This window comes from Schistocerca serialis, chromosome 1 (genome assembly GCF_023864345.2).
Source record: "Schistocerca serialis cubense isolate TAMUIC-IGC-003099 chromosome 1, iqSchSeri2.2, whole genome shotgun sequence".
Taxonomy (NCBI): domain Eukaryota; kingdom Metazoa; phylum Arthropoda; class Insecta; order Orthoptera; family Acrididae; genus Schistocerca; species Schistocerca serialis.
Genome location: NC_064638.1, coordinates 571,774,391 through 571,794,664, shown reverse-complemented (window position 1 = coordinate 571,794,664; position 20,274 = coordinate 571,774,391). Strand labels below are relative to the sequence as shown.

The following is a 20,274-nucleotide window of genomic DNA, read 5'->3' as shown; positions in this document are numbered from 1 at the left end:
AAACCGATATCCATCACACTTTTCTTTCTCCAGGGCACCAATGACATGAAACCTCATGTAGAAGATCCAGGCAGTACAGAGGATGTTGCAGTGTTACACAACCAAATCACCAAAGTGTAAACTTCATCCTATTGGCAGTGTGGGTTTTACCGTGCAACAGGACGCTCCCTCTGCATGTCAAATTCCTGGAGCATGGAACCACAGTGTGCAGCACTATGAATACACACTGCACAAATTGATACACACCATAAAGTCATAACGTCCAGCAATGCTATCAGACCAAAACTCCTGTAGCATGTTAAGGTCTGCCCCCATACTGCCAATGGGACGATGGTTAAGCTACAGCAATTTGGTTTTGAAGCACTGTAACATCCTCCATACAGCTCAGATCTTTCACCATGTGATTTTCATATCACTGGCGACCTGGAGAAAGACAAAAGTGGACAACAGTTACAGTCATACAAGGAAGTGCAATAGCAGGTGTGGTTGCGGCTCCATCAGCAGTCCACCGCATTCTTTGAAATATGAATTGATTGTCTCATCTCCCAGTGGGTAAATGTCTTTACACATGTGATGAGTGCTTTGGAACAGAACCATTCTATGGTCCCATTTAGACAGGTGTTTGGTTCTCTTTTGACAGCCCCTCATATCAAACTATTTGCGTTACCATTTGGAATGTCTGTTGTGGCTGTTCCAGACGTGCATACTTGATTGTATTTCAATTACTCATGAAGACATAGGGTTTGAGAATGGACACAATATCCAAAATTGGTCACCAAAATAAATAATGGATACAACGCAACTTACGACAGAATTCCAACCCTTTATTTCTATGTAAAATTATTGGAGATTAATGTTCGTGTTCGAATTTCATTTAGTGTTATATGTATAAATAAGTCCCAAGATATAATGTAATGTTCTGCAGTCTGCAACACCTGTGACTTAATTTTTGTCCTGTCCATCAGACCACTATTTTTCTTAATTGCAGACAAAAATAATGGTCAGTCACTAAAATAGCTCATTAGCATTTTTACTGAATATAAAAAGTCTGAATTCCAGAAAAAAACCATGGATCAAAATAAAAAATGAACATTATATTTTTATTTTCCTAATTCCAAATGTTCTATCCATCACTCGTGGAAATGCCAACATTAAACTGGCAGACAGTTAAAAGTTGAGTGAATGCGCACAAAGTGGTGGGGGAACACCACTTAAATGATGATGGCTAAAAAGGTAGTGCCCAATGCGCAACCTAGTTAAAATGACCTCCTCGCAGCAGGAGGGGCAAGAGAAGGTCGTCTAAGCCACTGAGAGAGGCTTAATAACCCAGAGCTTATTTCCATGAACGGAGGACCAGTGGCGATGCCAAAGTGACAACATCCTGACAGACGTCAACACGGGGGGAATATAAGAACTAGTGGGCTGAACTGGGAGGGGGGGAGGGGGGGTAGAACTTCCTGGCACTTTAGAAAACAACCCCCCCCCCCCCCCCCCCAGCCCAAAGAAACTGCACGTTTTGAAAAGTTCTTTGATGTGCAGCAACATGTATGCTGCATATTTTTGTATTATGAAAGTATATATTTGAATTCCATAACACAGCACATTAGTTTCTGAAGCATTGAAATTGACATTGCAGTGTGCGTTTGTAAGCCAATCACAGTTCATGTCACGTGATCTTGCCAGCTGATCAGATGACAGCAGATATTCAGAGCATAGAACATGTGATGTAGTCAGCCAATAGCAACATCACTGTTCAGTAGCGCGAAACGTAAACAGGAAAAGTTTACGATTTAAATTAATACACATAGTGTAGCTACAAGAAAATATAAAATTTCATATATGTAACATTAGTCTTTCTTTGTGCAGGATACACCTTCATATACATAATACAAATGTGTCAGTAAAATTCTAAACAATGACCTAAATATCTGGTTTTCTGAGCTCAAAATTCTTATAAGTGGGTGGCCCTCAAAGTGTTAAGCTTTAAATGAGAATCAAACGCACACGTAACATAATGCATCCTGTGTAAAATGAAATGTAATTTGAAAGTAATGCACTTAGATCACCACTCGCAATATTTTCTTGCAACCATAGAATTCTTTTCAGCAGTTGTCAGAGAAAGCCAGAAAATGGCATTACTGTGCATGCACAGTTATGATGATGTAGGAAGCTAACATGTTCACCCCTATATAGCATTAGGAGATCTAGCATTATGTTGTAAACTAAACAGGACATCAAGAGGATACTCCAAGAGCATTGGAATTTCATAAACCACACTAAAATGCATAATTCGGCTGAAAGTGCACGTTCATATGACCAGATTCACAAAGTAGGCTCCAACCTGATATTAAGCACTTCAGAGGTTTTCGGGCTCCAAATTTTCTTGAAGTACCAGTCTCTTATTATCTCATGTTTGGTTCTTTATTATAGCATAACATCATACATGCCATAAGATGAAAATGGGCATTTGTAATTCAGCAAAGAGTTGACATTAGAGCCAATAGTGAGGAATGAAACGCTTAATTTCAAATAAAATCAGGAAACTGGAACTAATAACATATTTTCCTCTTCCATAATTATGTGAATGTATTTTAATTCACTTGCTAGCTACCGGCCACAAAAATTCATTTTACATGAGAGCTGTAAGTGAAGAGGAAACAAGAATCACAAACCCTAAACACAGGTCATGTGGAGACTATGCCCCATCCTCATTATAACAGACTACTCTGAGCATGTGCGAATCTGGCAGCTTGGATGCGCCAGAAAATTTTTTCCAGGTAGCATCTAGCTTCTTGTTGCTACTGCTGATAACAGCAACAACAACAACCTAAAGTAGCCATAAGCAGGAGCAGGTACTGCTCATAACCGACTCAACTGCGCATGCACATGAACTTGCTGGCAACTGCTAAAATGAATCTAATGTAAACCGTTGTGACGTCACGTCATCGGAAGCAGTTTGTTCTTATGAATTATTGTATAGTATTCATCCTAAAGCCTTTGACAAATTTTGCTGTTGGCAGACGCTTGGGTGTGCACCGTGTTTTGTTGTTGTAAAAGGTGCATTTCCTTTGCAACTTAAGCTTTATCCCCCTCCCCCCCCCCCTCTCCCTTCGTTTATGTTTTATTGCTGCAGTATTATTCTGTAGTGTAGGTTAAAGTAAAATTCTTTATTAGAGTTTCAGTTCTTACCAGTCAAAATTGCAAAAATTTAACTCAAAACTAAAACACCCACAAAAATTCCTGGAATTTTTGAAAATTCATGTGTTTCTCACAATTTTGTCTGAGATGAAAAAATTTCTGGGTTTTTCCCAGATTTCCCAGAGCGTATACACCCTCGAGCATGGTCTAGCTCCCTCGTAGAAAAAGCGGCATTGTAACACTCACGATTCTGAGAAGAGCCTCCTCCACTGGTTTCCAATGGAGAAAGGCAGGGTGATATCGGGAGGAGCCTGAAATTTCCGCAAAATGGTGGGTCTATGATGACATTGTCTGCTAATGTCAGGCCAGAAATTGGGGAACGGATCTTGGTCCTAGAAGCAGTCGGAGGTTGGCCCATACGACGGAAAAGGGAGAGTAACTGTTAAAAAAACTAGTGAATAAAATCCAGCTAGCTTTTTTGCTATCCCAAAGAACACGACGACACTGTGCAAATACTTGATTATAATAAATGCAAGTCTCCATACACGAATTGCGTCGCGACACACCTCAGTTCGTCTAGGGACTGAGACATGGCCTTATAAAGAGGAAGTTCGAGGAATGGAATGTTTGGCAGCATTTGTAAGATATTCTGCCTGGTCATCACAATTGGGGAAATCCTGTTCGTCCGAGGTCGCCATGGAGAAGTATACCCTCCAGTTGCTCCTAGTAACCTGCCATTTGAGTGTGCACGAAAATGGGGTAGGAGTCAGAAAATGGATATCACACGGGAAACGATCGCTCGAGTAAGTGTCCGAGAGAACTGACCACTCGAAATGATGGGCAAGCTGGGCAGTGCAGAAGGATAGGTCCATATAGGAATAGGTGTGCATGGAGTCTGCAAGGGGGGGGGGGAAAAAAAAAAAAAAAAAAAAAAAAAAAAAAAAAAAAAAAAAAAAAACGGATGGTGCACATTAAAGAGACCAAGCAGCAGAAATAGGCCAGATCTCTGCCCAAAAAGCTGCAGGAAATCTGCCCTGGCGACATCGAATGACGAAATATAAATGGTACAAAGGGAAAAGGTCAATTTGACCGGTAAAGGCAAACTGCAACAGGTTGAAGGTAGGTAGTCAGGGGGATGTACTTATTATGAATGTCAACCCAAAGGAGAAGCATGACTCCCTCAAGAGATGGAATGCCAACCTCGGCGGGGAGGTCAAAACTGACCAGGAAGAAATGCGAGAGCTCAAAGTGGCCGTGAGGACACAATTTTGTTGTCTGAAAGCAGAGCAGAAGTGGACACTGCGACTCTATAAGCAGTCATAAATCCTCTTTGTTGGACATAATGCCACAAAAGTTCCATTGGAGGAGAGTCATGTTGAGGAAAAAATGAAGAGGTGTCACCTCAGCGGCTGCCAAGGGGCAGCCTGAGAAGAGTTGCTGCTACAGGGCACAGAGGATCCTGCTCCATGAGGTCCACAGAAGTGTCAGCTTTCTTCTGCTGTCGACCTGCAGAGTCCAATGCACAAAACGGTTGGTGGTGCGCACCGGCGACACTGAGGACAGCCGGACGAAGGTATCATGTGGTGACATTGTCAAAGAGGATCTTCGAGTCTGAAGGAGAAGACTGTTTGCCTTTGTTGTACTACTTCGAGCCTTTCCAGTTAGCAGAGGAAGACTCGGGTGTTGGCTGGCTGGAGGTACCTAGGAAGTCTTCACTGTCCTTTCTGGCCTGCCACTTCGTAGCTGGTGACTTTGCCCCATGACGTGAGAGTTTGATAGCTTGTTGCACAGCTGGATTAGGGGACAACGATGCTGTCATGACACTGGGCATTTTCAAAACCTCAGAGATGAATTTGATATCACATGTCTGCGAGGCCAAGGTCTTCATGGAGTGAGATGTAGCAAGAACAGTACTATAAGTGCCAGACACTAGAACACAGGTTTTGTGACTTGCCAATAACTTGCGAGCACCTGGGTAAGGTACTTTTTCCTTTATCCCAATTTCCTGGACAGCCCGCTCATCGAGATATACAGGATGATCTGGAGGAGAGGCGGCATTGTCGCCATTGCAGTTAATACAGCAGGGAGAAGGAGGTGGACAATAGCTTTCACGGACATCCCTAACAAGTTATACATTTGGTCAGGTGTCGACAAGACATTCGAGTATGGTTGAAATGATAATGCTAGTAGAAGCGCATCTGGTTCAGATTGTACGGTCCAACTGTGACAACTTCATAGGCTGCTTTGATCTTGGATGGAAGCACCCATCTATTGAAGGTGAGAAAAAGTGTGCGTGTGGGCACTAAGGTGGCATCTACCATTTTCATCACCCAATGGATGGCAATGACACCCTGATCAGATATGTATATCTGCGTTTAGGTCTCAGTGAGACCATCAAGCAGCTTAGTGTAAATCACCGCACGTGAATAATTCAGAGTTCTACAGGCCTCAGCATGAGCAGGATAGATGTGGAAAAGTGAAGCTGCAAGCTTGTTGTGCTTGAGAATCAAAAGTAGTCTCCAAAAGCAAAGTTCCATTCCGTAAATGAGAGAAGGATTTCACTGTGACGGCAATTGCAACAACACCTTTCTGAATCGGACTCACCCTAAGAACTGACTACTTTCAGTATGCGAAACCACACAGGGAACTGTAGTGCAGCTGACAGGGTCTTTGAAACAGGAGCTTTATTCTCTTTACGTTTGGTAGACGTGGACTGCAAAGATGATGATTGCATCACTGCAAGGAAATCCCCCACAACTGCCAGCATATCCAATGGTGCACTCCTTCCAACAGGGGGCCCCCTTCACAAGGGGGCGTAACTGCCTTTGGGTGACTGTTCACACTTCAGGTCATACTACCTGAGCACCTGACAGAGGGACCAACTGGCGATTTGGGAAGGTAGCAATTCAGGCAATCACCCCTCCCTGGGCCTGGACTGTACCAGGAGATATGTGCGAACCCTACCTGTCAGCCAAGGGCTGGGAATTATACGTTACCCAGTCACCTGTTACGCATCAGACATGTTTGTCAGCCTTCAGCTGCGCACAAGGAGGAAAGAAGAAAAAGATAAACCTTAAATGTCAAAGCATAGGAAGGAGAGGGAAGGTGAATGAAGAAAGAAAAAAAGGAAAGACTGTTCTAATGTCAGCTGCTGAAAATGCGGAACACATTAACAAAAACACCCCAGACTTGTCCCCCATGGGAGGGGAAAAAGAATAGCAAGAGGATAGACATGCAGCACGGAAGGAGAAAGATGCTGCAAAGGTTGGGGCACAATGGTAGCCAAGTACAAACCCGCCAAAGAGCGGCAAGTCCCTTTGGGGGGGACGGGGGGGTAGCGGCGGCAATGGCTCATTTGTGGGCAAAGAAGATGGTAGACTTCTCTTGGTTGGTAGGATACTGGGGAAGTCGTGAAAACTATTCTAGAATACTGCTCAAGTATGTGGGACCCATAACAAATAGGACTTACAGGAGATATTGAATGTGTAGAGACAAGGGCAGCGTGAATGGTCACAGATCTGCTTGACCCATGGGAGTGTGTTATAGTGATGCAGAAGAAAATGAACTGGTAGATTAAGATAGTTTATGTTTATCCTGTGAAAGTCTACTAACAAAGTTTCACAAACCGGCTTTAAAGGATGACTAAGAATATACTACAACCCCCCCTACATTATCGCTCACACTGGGTGTGCAAGGACAAGATTAGATTAATGACAGCATACACAGAGGCCTTCAAACAATCATTCTGCCCATGCCCCATATGCGAATGGAATCAGAGGAAACTGTAATAACTAGTACAATGGGAAGTACCCTCTGCCATGCACTTCACAACCATTTGCAAAATATGGCTATAGATACACTGACAGCATAGCAAACTAATGGATAGTGCAGTACCTGACTAAAAGATTACAGAAAGATATACTTAATAATTCAACCACAGTAAGTAGATGTGATTCTTTTGACTGGGAATAAAAAACTTACTGGGTTCTACTAGGCTCAATCTCAGGTCACTTATTTTTCATACACGCAAACGACCTTTCATCTAACATACACTTACCCAGTGATATGAAACATCTAACAGACAGTGAAGTTAAATTTGAAAACAAAGTAAAAAAAAGTGTTTCTTTGATGACTCCAGTTATTCCATAAAGGTATTTCTAACTTTATAATGTGCAAAAGGTGATGGAAAAAGCCTTTTTCAGCATGATCAGCATGTGCCCATAGTTACTTAGGAATATAAATGTGAATGTAAAATACAAAATATCATTTACGATTAACTGTACAAATGATTCACAGAACATGAAACTATGTTACTTACTTACCAAAAGAAAAATTATTGGCGAAAATGGTGCTGTAGTGCAACTTATGGCTTGATATCTGACAGGAGCATCAATGATTTCAGATGATTTGTTGTATACTTCAGAATTACAGGAGAGAGGGGAGAGATCCTGCTGCTGGAAAACGTGTGGTAATAAATTTTTCCTCTTCGAAAATAAAAATCTATCATTTCTCACTGACAGCCTAACTCTTCTGGGAAAAAACTACAAATAACAGTTACAGCTCTCCTCCCATATTTACAGTTGATGTATTGTAGTCACAATACTGGTGCAATTTGACCTCCAAAGCCTCGCTATAATACCAAAAATGTCTGACAACACAGCTTTTCAAAATACTGCAGCACATGAAATAAACAACCAGAATAAGTGTGGAAAAGTAGTACGCTCCATTCCCAAATGAGTTGTATGTGGTGTGGAACTATAAACTCATCCAACAAAATTACTTGCAACCCGACTGTGGTGTACTCACAGTATCATAAGTTACCTGACATTTTTGCAGTGGGAAAGGCATCTGCCCACAGAGTTAATAGGCTACCATTTTTTTTAGGCATCCCAACATAAGAAGACTACTGACAACAGATGATGCTGACAAACAAACTCGCTTCCTTTTAACAGACAGATTACTGCCAGTTAAAGAAATGAATACAACCACGACTGCTCCCCGACTCTTATTGTAATAACATTTTGTTTGACAAGCACACCCGGCAATTTTTCAAAAACAATTTAACCCAAAATGAAAATATAGCAATTGTCACTGACAGTATTACACAACTTTTATACAAACTGCAAGTGGAATACTTTTTACGAAGATTTTCCTTGTCACACAGGTAAGCGGACTCAAGTACTGAGAACAAACATCAGGGCTGCTGTTTGGTTTAAACTGTGCAACAACATAAATATACATTCTTAAATAATAAATTTGGAAAATCTATAGGCCTACACTAACTTCATGCTCTACAACAATTCCTCACTGACGTGTGTTATAGTCCCTTATTCTATCCTGCAAACCAATTTTGCATCTGTTGTCTACCGTTAATTTCAAACTAAACATTTTTATTAAAGCATCATAATTTATTTACTCACACTAAGGTTTCACATTTTAATTGGGGCTCATTTTTTCAGCTGCAGCTGGATTTGATACTTGAAAGTGTTATGATAAATGAAAACAAAGTGATGAGAAAAACACGTTGATTAAAATCTAATACATGCAGCAGTAACAGCCATTTGGGTTATATTTTACAACGAAAACGAAACATTTAACATAGTTACGTCAGAACAGTATATAACAGAGGGTTGTCAAAATTTCACACGATCGGAAAACGAGAAACATTAACAGCTCTAAATAACCAACACTCACTAACACTCCCAAAGAATCACAAATGACTTGGCCTCTAAACGTTGAGAGTTCCACCAAAGTAATTTACCGCTCCTTACGAGAATATTCTCTTTCATAATACACCAATATCGGATGAGAAAATACTTCCAGATTTCATTGGATGACTGATTCTTCAACTATTCGCTTTTTCAAAATACCCCCTATTAACTCAACTTGCGCTACAAGATCCGAAATCGACCTTTCAACGTTTCTCGCTCTCTCGACGGAAACTGGCAGCCACTCTAGGGCTGCCAATGCGTCTTTTCCCGTCCTATCGTAGTTTGGTTTACTTGCAAGAAATATTTTATCTTCTTCTGTTAAAGCATCAAATACACCTTGATTTACGATCTTTCTCGTATGAAACTGTTTTATAGCTTTCTTCCGAGTCTCTCTTCTTTGCTTGTACATTACTTTCCAGTCACTGATTTCATTTTTGAGGATTTCAACATAGGCTTCAAATCCCACCGGATAGTTATCGCTTGGAGCATCAGATGAACTATCACACGGGTCTTCCTTATCCATGAAAGCAACAGAACTTCTTCTGGTGAATATTGAAGATTTCCTTTTAGCGACTGCCTTTTCCGGATACATGAACTTCGTAACTAATTCCTCTGCAGTAGTGTCAGTGATATAAACTGCACCACCAGTATCGTCCATTCTTAACTAGAATACAAATAATCGTTCTATTAAACCAGTGTCAATATTTAACAAAACGTGCACATACATCAAAATCTGCAGGACGCGTTGGTCAATTCAACTTATGCTGACCACACTCACCAAGGACATACTCAGAGTTTTAATTATACTTCCTGATCTATGAGTCTTGAATGAAGTTTCCTTTTTCCTAGCCACCGCGTAAATTTAAATCGCCGTCGGCATTCCACAGATAATCTCTGTTCGGCAGAGATCTCCCTCGGTCATCTCCACGCTGTTCTCTGACGTCGTGGTTGTCAGGCATCTAAAACTTGCATATGCGTCCTCCACGAAGTCGGAGGCTAGTAAGTGTGACCGCACATGCGGTCTAAATATTGTTCTGTACAGTTTAGCTCGAAAGCTTACGGAAACATTAACGAAGAAATAACAGATCCCTGATATACTGGATACTGAAACAGGCTCGAACGCCAAACACACTATCGAAAGAGTTACTGGCAGGGAGCGAAGTTCCATACGATAATCACTTTCCAGTAAATAAAACTAATGCTGAATTCCTCTTGAAACACGTTTCTTCCTCTATACAAACGTCAGATAAATATATACAAAGTGTCATGCCAACTCAAGTTAAATTACATCTGAGTCATCCATGATTACAGACGTAATGTTTATACAATGTACATCGAGGCATTAACATGAAACTAAAGAAAAAATAGATAGACCTGAATATGAAAAGAATACAGCAAGGGTTTGATGATGTGAGCTGTCATAATTTGACACTAAATAAAGGAACGGGAAATGTTCAGACGAAACAAAACCTTCACTTTTCATGGAATGACCCATCTACGTCTGCACTTCGTAAGTTCCCTTAGCGTATGTGGTGAAGGGTAACACTGAGCTACCTGTAAAATGGTAGCATTCTTGCCCCCACTGCAGTATGTTTGCCGAATACCTCAAATGTGCTGTTTCTAAGTTTCCATTTCCGCCAATATACAGTGAGAAGTCGTATACTAGCCAGACATTTCGCACTATTTCAACACATATGTACTGAGCACCATCACCATCGACGTGTGATGCAGCCTGAGAAATATGCTGTGGCAGAGAACTGTCTTGAACTCTCTTACCGAGGCACACAGATTGCTGCATGGTAAGACATAAATGGTTGTCTCGCTATTGGAACTATGTTTTAAAAGATGTTGTTGAAATTAGATTGGCGGACAATATTATAAACAGAGGCCAGGGCTACACTTTAAACAAATTTTGGATCCCTGTTTTATGTGATATTAAAAAACAACAGCCGTTGACTCGACTGGCAGAATATATTTTAATTTTCAGCAATTCTAGCTGTGCTCTTACATTCCTTCCTGTTACCACTCTCAGATAACACAACATATTCGGAGATAAACAGACACACACACAGGGTGTATCAAAAAGAATCATCCGATTTGGCACATCTATATGTCTGAATCTAATAAACATATACAATGAATTTTGTTTTTTGATGAACAACAAACCCAAAAAATTTTTTCATATCTTTTCATTGTTGTTGTTGTTGTGGTCTTCAGTCCTGAGACTGGTTTGATGCTGCTCTCCATGCTACTCTATCCTGTGCAAGCTTCATCTCCCAGTACCTACTGCAATCTACATCCTTCTGAATCTGCTTAGTATATTCATCTATTGGTCTCCCTCTACGATTTTTACCCTCCATGCTGCCCTCCAATACTAAACTGGTGATCCATTGATGCTTCAGAATATGTCCTACCAACCGATCTCTTCTTCTAATCAAGTTGTGCCACAAATTTCTCTTCTCCCCAATTCTATTCAATACCTCCTCATTAGTTATGTGACCTACCCGTCTAATCTTCAGCATTCTTCTGTAGCACCACATTTCGAAAGCTTCTATTCTCTTCTTGTCCAAACTATTTATCGTCCATGTTTCACTTCCATACACGGCTACACTCCATACAAATACTTTCAGAAACGACTTACTGATACTTAAATCTATACCCAATGTTAAAATATTTCTCTTCTTCACAAACGCTTTCCTTGACATTGCCAGTTTACATTTTATATCCTCTCTACTTCGACCATCATAAGTTATTTTGCTCCTCAAATTGCAAAACTCATCTACTACTTTAAGTGTCTCATTTCCTAATCTAATTCCCTCAGCATCACCCGACTTAATTCGACTACATTCCATTATCCTCGTTTTGCTTTTGTTGATGTTAATCTTATATCCTCCTTTCAAGACACTGTCCATTCCGTACAACTGCTCTTCCAAGTCCTTTGCTGTCTCTGACAGAATTACAATGTCATCGGCGAACCTCAAAGTTTTTATTTCTTCTCCATGGATTTTAATACCTACTCCGAATTTTTCTTTTGTTTCCTTTACTGCATGCTCAATATACAGATTGAATAACAGTGGCGAGAGGCTACAACCCTGTCTTACTCCCTTCCCAACCACTGCTTCCCTTTCATGTCCCTCGACTCTTATAACTGCCATCTGGTTTCTGTACAAATTGTAAATAGCCTTTCGCTCCCTGTATTTTACCCCTGCCACCTTTAGAATTTGAAAGAGAGTATTCCAGTCAACATTGTCAAAAGCTTTCTCTAAGTCTACAAATGCTAGAAACGTAGGTTTGCCTTCCCTTAATCTATCTTCTAAGATAAGTTGTAGGGTCAGTATTGCCTCATGTGTTCCAACATTTCTACGAAATCCAAACTGATCTTCCCCAAGGTCGGCTTCTATCAGTTTTTCCATTTGCAAAAAGAATTCGCGTTAGTATTTTGCAGCCGTGACTTATTAAACTGACAGTTCGGTAATTTTCACATCTGTGAACACCTGCTTTCTTCGGGATTATTATATTCTTCTTGAAGTCTGAAGGTATTTCGCCTGTCTCATACATCGTGCTCACCAGATGGTAGAGTTTTGTCAGGGCTGGCTCTCTCAAGGATGTCAGTAGTCCTAAAGGAATGTTGTCTACTCCCGGGGCCTTGTTTCGACATAGGTCTTTCAGTGCTCAGTATCATATCTCCCAATTCATCTTCATCTACATCCTCTTCCATTTCCATAATATTGTCCTCAAGTACATCGACCTTATATAGACCCTCTATATACTCCTTCCACCTTTCTGCTTTCCCGTCTTTGCTTAGAACTGGGTTTCCATCTGAGCTTTTGATATTCATACAAGTGGTCCTTTTTTCTCCAAAGGTCTCTCTAATTTTCCTGTAGGCACTATCTATCTTACCCCTAATGAGATATGCCTCTACATCCTTACATTTGTCCTCTAGCCATCGCTGCTTAGCCGTTTTGCACTTCCTGTCGATATCATTTTTGAGACATTTGCATCTTTTCATAGGTGTTCAATATGCCCCCCTTGAGATGCATGGAATTTATCAATGTGGTACTACAATGGTTCACAAGCTGCAGTGAGCGTGTCTTGAGTTACAGTTTCCACAGCTGCTGTTATTCGATGTGTCAGTGCATTCATTGTTTTTGGCAATGGAGGCACATGGGGGGGGGGGGGGGGGTCTTCTGTAACACCCCCACAAGAAATAATCACATACAGTCAGGTCTGGTGACCTTAGAGGCCAGTAATGTAAGACTGAATCATTTGGTCCAGTGGGACCAACCCAACGTTCAGTAATGCTTTGATTTAAAAATTCCTACACTTCCTGATGCCAGTGTGGCGATGCCCCAGACTGTCAGTAAATAAAGTCGTTCGAATCAGTCTCCAACTGTTGTCGTCCGAATCAGTCTCCAACTGTAGGAAAAGAAAGTTCTGAAGCATATCGAGGTATGTGCTTCCTGTAACAGTGTTCTTGTCAAAGAAAAACGGTCAGTACACCTTTTCATGTGCAACTGCACAAAACACATTAAATTTCTTCTCATGTTGTACAACTTCATGTGGCTGTTCCATACCCCATATTCTCATATTATGGCGGTTCACATTTTCACCTAAATAGAATGTTGCTTCTTCACTAAACACTAAGTGTGGAAGAAAACTGTCATCGTGCATCTGGCCAAGAACGAAATTACAGAACTCCACACGTTATTGTTTGTCACCTTCATGAAGAGTTTGCAACAGCCGAATTATTTATGGTTCCATGTGTAAACATCGACGCAATACACACCATATGGACATCAGGAGTATGCTGAGCTGTAGAGCTGCATGGCGAACGGATTTCTGCAGACACCTTGTGAAACTTTAGCGGATGCATTCGACATCTGTGTCAGACACTCGGGGATGGCCCGGCGATTTGCCTTTACACAAACAACCTATTTTGTCGGAATTGTTCATGCCGTCGTCTAATGCTTTGTGCTGTAGGATATCAACACCAAAATACTAAAGTCCCGCTGAACAGTTATTACTGACCCCCAATGCGCAAATGTAGAATACAAAATGCTTTCTGTTGTCCTGACACCATTTTTACTAGAACTGAAGTGATTCTTTTTGATACACCCTGTATTTGTGGTTTGCAAGAATATTTCACTAGAAGGAATTAGATCAGATTCCTACCGAAACGCGTCCTTTGAAATCGCGAAATATACTGAAAAAAGACAAATATTTGTGACAAGAAAGAATATCAATGTCATTGCTCGTTGTTTCACTCGCAGCAGCATTATCTTTCTTTTTTAATCCGAATGAAGTCATGAAATCGAAGAAATTCATTCCTGGAGCACGCTCTTATACGCAGATAACATCGAACGTTACAGAATATAATTCTGTTATATGAATAACAAAGTCCTAAACTGTGTTACAGACGCGAAAATGAAGGGAAAAAAAGTATATACCAGGATGCGGACATGCTTCCTTCGACTCCCCAATTGAACATCCTATCACATGACCACAGCAACTGGTTACAGTTTCGAGAATTATTATCGTTGTTTTATAATCTCCTAACGACATTTACAGTTGATGTGTCTTTAACTGACATTTAATTATAACAAATCTACCTTGAGTGATGCATTTGTGATAAATCTTCAATGCCCTGAAACAGAATACTATCATAACATGTTAGTTATAACACGGGAACAACGAAATGCGATAAGTCCTCTCAAAATTAACGAGCTTGGGACGTAACGTAACCTCCGATTTCAGACAAACGTCGGTAGAAAACGGTTGTGGCTTCCTCATTTTAGTCACTCGTCGTTCTGTGCTTGTTTTAAAAGTGAGATAATGCATGCGCGCGAACTAGGAAAATATGCAATTGACGAATTTCTTTTGAAATCATGCCTTAAGTTTGTGCAGTGTATAACTGCACGCACAATAGCAGAAAAACTAAGAATATGTCTCATTTCATGTGCGTACTGTTAACAAATATTATCTGTTAGTGGTTTTGTTCATTTCTGTTATTCACCAGCGTAGAAAGAATTTTCATGTTTTTAACTTTACGTGAATGTCTGAATTTGTTATTTTAGGCTAGGTTTCGTGATTTCCTTCTGCACTATCATGTACCATGCCCCTTTGTTTTGAATTCCAAAAATATGGCAGTGTTCCCCATTCCATGGTATTGTATCATTGATGGTGGTAGGTTCACACGCGCTAGGGGCAGCAGAGACGATTTGTGGTGCATGCGTTGTTACCCTTCTACGGCATATAGAAGGTCCACCATTCACGCTTTCAGCAGCACCACCCACAGACAAGGCCAAACAACCGCATCTTGACGTCACAGCAAAGGGGCGATAGTACTATACAACACCCGACACCAAAATTATTGTGGGGCCCATAAAATGAGCGTTTTTTGAATTTATACTTGAATGAGGTTAGTTTGCAGAGAGGACACATATAGTTATGTATGTAGAAATGAGATAAAAACAATTAAGAACGCGTAACTTTGACTAATGACGTGCAACATGACTATCACAGTTGTAAACAATACTACTTACGACTTTGGAAAAATGCATTTTCATGTATATTAACTGTGAGGAACATCTGGGGCACTTTTTAATGTACAGTATTTGTTTAGTGAAACATTCACACATTTCCAAAAAATATTTGTGTAGAAAAACACAGGGGCATGCATAACTTTCTGTTACCAGTACAATTTCAAGAACAAATTCTGTGACAATTTTGTTTCAAGGAACTACTTTTGATCAGAGCTCCACTGACAAATGACACTAAGCAATGGGGCTGTACAGGTAGATTGATATATGTAAAAAATAGTATTTTTGTTTCATTATTTTCACCTAATTCTTCTATAACGACATTATATTAACTTTATCTCTCATTTCCTGAAGGCTGTTGTATGAAATTCTTTTTAAATACTCATTATGGCTGGCTACACTAAGCTTGACACTTTCCTCCAGTACTGCTGCCTCCAATGTACTTTATCTTCTGGTCGCTCTCTCGATGATCCTGCAGCAGAAGATAGGTAGACTGGACAGATCGGAAAAGTGCCTTGTTTGGCATGTGAAACAAATCGAGGTTATGGGAGTGGAGCAGTTATGATATTTCTGTCTGTGGCAGATACTTTCCAGGTAATGTTGCTAGCTTTGAAATGCTGTCATTCATCTGAAAATGAGCAGTGAAGTACATTTATCGTAATATCTATGTGATTACTCTGCTATTCACAATAAAGTGCCTGGCAGAGGTTTTAATGAACCTCTCTACTGTTCCACTCTCGAATGGCACGCGGGAAAAACGAGCACTTAAATTTTTCTGTACGAGCCCTGATTTCTCTTATTTTATCGTGATGATCATTTCTCCCTATGTAGGTGGGTGCCAACAGAATGTTTTCGCAATTAGAGGAGAAAACTGGTGATTGAAATTTCATGAGAAGATCCCATCGCAACGAAAAAAAGCCTTTGTTTTAATGATTGCCATTCCAAATCACGTATCATGTCTGTGACACTACCTCCCCTATTTCGTGATAATACAAAACGAGCTGCCCTTGTTTGTATTTTTTCGATGTCATCCGCCAGTCCCACCCGATGCGGATCCCACACCGCATAGCAATACTCCAGAATGGGGTGGACAAGTGTGGTGTAAGCAGTCTCTTTACTAGACATGTTGCACCTTCTAAGTGTGCTGCCAATGAATCGCAGTCTTTGGTCTTCTCTACCCACAATATTATCTATGTGATCGTTCCAGTTTAGGTTATTTTTAATTGTAACGCCTAAGTATTTAACTGAATTTACAGCCTTCAGATTTGTGTGACTTATCGTGTAATCGAAATTAAGCTGATTTCTTTCAGTACTCATGTCAGTAACTTCACACTTTTCTTTATTCAGGGTCAATTGCCACTTTTCGCACCATACAGATATCTTATCTAAATCATTTTGCAAGTCGCTTTGATCATCTGATGACTTTACAAGATGGTAAATGACAGCATCATCTGCAAACAATCTAAGACAGGTACTCAGATTGTCTCCTGTTTCGTTAATATAGATCAGGAACAATAGAGGGCTTATAACACTTCCTTGAAGAACGCCAAGTGATGTGGCCAACAATTATATACCACAATCTGAAAGATGCATTACTAACTTACCACTGAATAACTAGTAACTGCAAAATCCTGCACTGGAATTGAATAGAATCATTTCTTCCTCATTATATCGTCTTTACGAAACTTGAACACATGAACCTTGTTTCCTGCTGTATAATTTCCTTCACTTTTTCGGTACACAATAGTTCATAACTGAAATGAAGATGAAACTGCATAAATATATATTATGTTGCGTTAAACTCACACAGACATAACGTAGCAACACACAGTATGATTTCTGCAAATGTAAATAACAATCTCAGTCACGTAGCACAACGAGTTTTTTTTATATCCAACACGTTATTGATACAACACAAGACAGCTGTTGAGTTTCGCCACTTCTCTCTGATGTCACAACTTCGACTTCTCGCAGTTGTTCGGCCTTTCCATCTAGATAGTTTAGGAATCAGTCGGTTCTGGCGAGATTAGCATATGGTGTTTTTACCAGAAGATAGGTACCACGTGGACAGTGGAAATATTGTGTTCAGAGGATTGTTTGATCTGGCTGCACACCTGAGAAGAATATCATCAGTTTATTAGCTGGGAAAGTCTACATAGTCAAACTAGGTTTAATATTTTCTTTACAAAAGCAACTCTCAGTTTTGTCAGCAGTCTTTCCATCAAAGTTAAAGCTACATATTTCCCCTTGTTTTCTTTGCTGCAGCTTGACTTCCAGTCATATGTTTTAGTTGCTTCTTCTTTATCTTATCACAAATTTTCACCACAGCCTTGTTTCTATATCCATTTGCCATTGGCCACTTGTTTTAAAACACTCACTTCTCTTCCTGTTAGCAGGAACATGATGAAATTTATCCTTCCTGTAAACAGCGCTGTGCATCGTATATGAAAACATTAATCCATGATGCTACTCTATGTCCAGCTTCTGATAATGCAGTTAGTATGAAGGCTTAGGCTAGGGCCACATGAATTGAATATTTCCACAACAGAGTATGAACTGCAGGGAGAGGCAAAGTCCAGTAGCTCTATGGTGAGCTGTGGAATAAAATGCTAAGAGCCAAATATCAAGTCATCTGCTGTGCTACTAAAAAAAAGTTTTATGTATATGAAGCCAGTTTCTCAGTAAAATATAATTTTCACTTAAAAAGATTAAAAAACACTGTTTCAGGATTCCTGGTGTTCTCCTCTATGCAATTTTCACTCGATTTTGTGGAAACTATTCGATAAAAGAATTGATTATTTCATATCTTATATTCTGATATTGCAGTGTGATTATGAACTGGCTCTCTTTTCGTTATTCCTTATGCTTTTCTATGATATTTCTAAAATGTGTAAAATGCAGCACAAATTTCAAAAAGTTTGTAGGTAAAATGTAGTCATTTGTGCATTTTAGATCATACATTGCTTTATGTAGCTCTGGAAGGAGCGCCATATCTATTTTCTGTCTTGACCAAACACGTGATATATTTGGCTTTTGGCTGTGATGGACTATGACATGTCACACTCAATGCTATAACCACACTCTGTGCAGAGCTGTAACTCATGTTTCTCTTGCATATGTGGTTTATGAAGTCAATTACAGTCCCGTTTTAAGTTAGAACTTCATAAAAAGTTGGACAGAGTTAGCTATATATTGTACACAGAATTTGTTCTTATCTGCACTAACAGTTTTATTCATGAAACATTCAGTAACTGTTATTGTTAACTAAGTTTAAAAAAGTATATGTAAAGCTGACCTGCTAACAGTTTAATTTGCCACTATATTACAACTGAAATTCAGTATAAGAAAGAGAACTTCACTTTACATTTTGGTACAATGAGAAGTAGAGTACTCTTATAATGAAGATGGCATACTTCATAACCACAAGAATGTCATGCAAGTAAACTGAATTTCTTCTTCTTTCTTTTTCAACTGGTAGTCACAATAGATATTTGACATTGTGCAGGAGTGGCACATGTAGGGCTGGTAGTTTTGAAAAAGAGAAATATACATTAAAAGTACTGGGAACGTCCAGCATGAGTAGTAGTTTACTACAAGGAGCGTTTTGCATTTTAACATGATATGAGGGGATGAACCGAAATTTTTTAACTACTTCAGAATGTGTTTCTCAAACTCTGACGAATCACGACACATGCTTTAGAAGCGAATTACAGAAGCAAGATGTGAACATGAGAGTATTTATATTTTCATCAGAAATGTTGGCTATAACTTTAATGTAAGTGAATTCTAGTATATTAATATTCTACATCAATCAAAAATTATCTCAGTTAAAAACAAAATAACTCAGTAATGCCTGATACTATTATTAATAATACTTTTGCCTCAATTTTTTAGAATAATGAGTAAATGAAATCTTACATATAACTCAAGTAATTTTTTAGAGATAAGAAATGTCAACAAATTTTAAATGAAACTAACAGGATGGACATGAAGAAAAGAGAAGGAAATTAACTCTTTTTAATTAACTTTACTGAAAACATAATTAGCTCAGAAACAGAATCAACACAGTCTTTTGAAACCAAATGCGATTGTACTAGAGACATCACAGTTTCTTCTGTTTGATATTGTGGAGACTGCATCTGCCCTTATTGAGGAGCATCACCCTAATTGTAAATATTTGCTGGTGTGTGTAATTTTGAAATATGTCATGGGATTACTGCATGCATCGGTACATATTGTATAAGTGACTGACACATTGCATAAAAACCATGAAATGATTGCAATTTGCGTTTTGGATACATTACAGTAGGCATAAAACCTCCAAATGGAATTCCAGCTTTTGATGTGTGTCAGAATTGTATGAAGTGCGCCACAAGGGATTTGTCTTCATACTCAGGGGAAGGAGAAGGAATTGAAGGCCTAACCAGAAGTGTGCATAATTCGGATTCAAGATCAGATTTCACACTTCTGATTGTAATTTTTTTTTGTGAAATTGATGAGCTTACTGAACTCTATCCAGATATTAAAGCATCATTTGATATGAATTGATTACCAGTGTTGTCTTCTGTGAGGGTTAATTCGAAAAGCTGTTCCATGTTCTGTATTCTGTGTTATGTAGATTGAAACTAAATCTTTTGCTTCTAAAATGGGTGCCAAGAACCCCAGCTCATGAGCAACGTGTATTTCAGTCTTCGTACTGCTTCTTTAAACCATGTTCCTTTGCTTCCTTGTTATATTTCTGACTTTAATCCCTAATGTTACACCATTATTGTTGAACCTTCTCGTGTGCAAGAGAAAAAGCAAAATGGACTTTTTACATCAAATTTGAAATCGTTAACTTCATTTAATAATGTGTAAATATTTACTGTAAATTTTAAATATTTATT

At 39.4% G+C, this 20,274-nt stretch overlaps 1 long non-coding RNA gene across 1 annotated transcript; it reads right to left on the bottom strand.

The window, feature by feature from the left end:
• Positions 1 to 8,689: 8,689 nt before the first annotated feature.
• LOC126476264 (uncharacterized) lies at positions 8,690 to 9,755 on the bottom strand. The gene is made up of 2 exons (XR_007586827.1): positions 9,628 to 9,755; positions 8,690 to 9,513 (listed from the first exon to the last, which is right to left on the bottom strand). It is a non-coding gene; the product is annotated as an uncharacterized LOC126476264 (long non-coding RNA).
• Between the last annotated feature and the right edge of the window lie 10,519 nt (positions 9,756 to 20,274).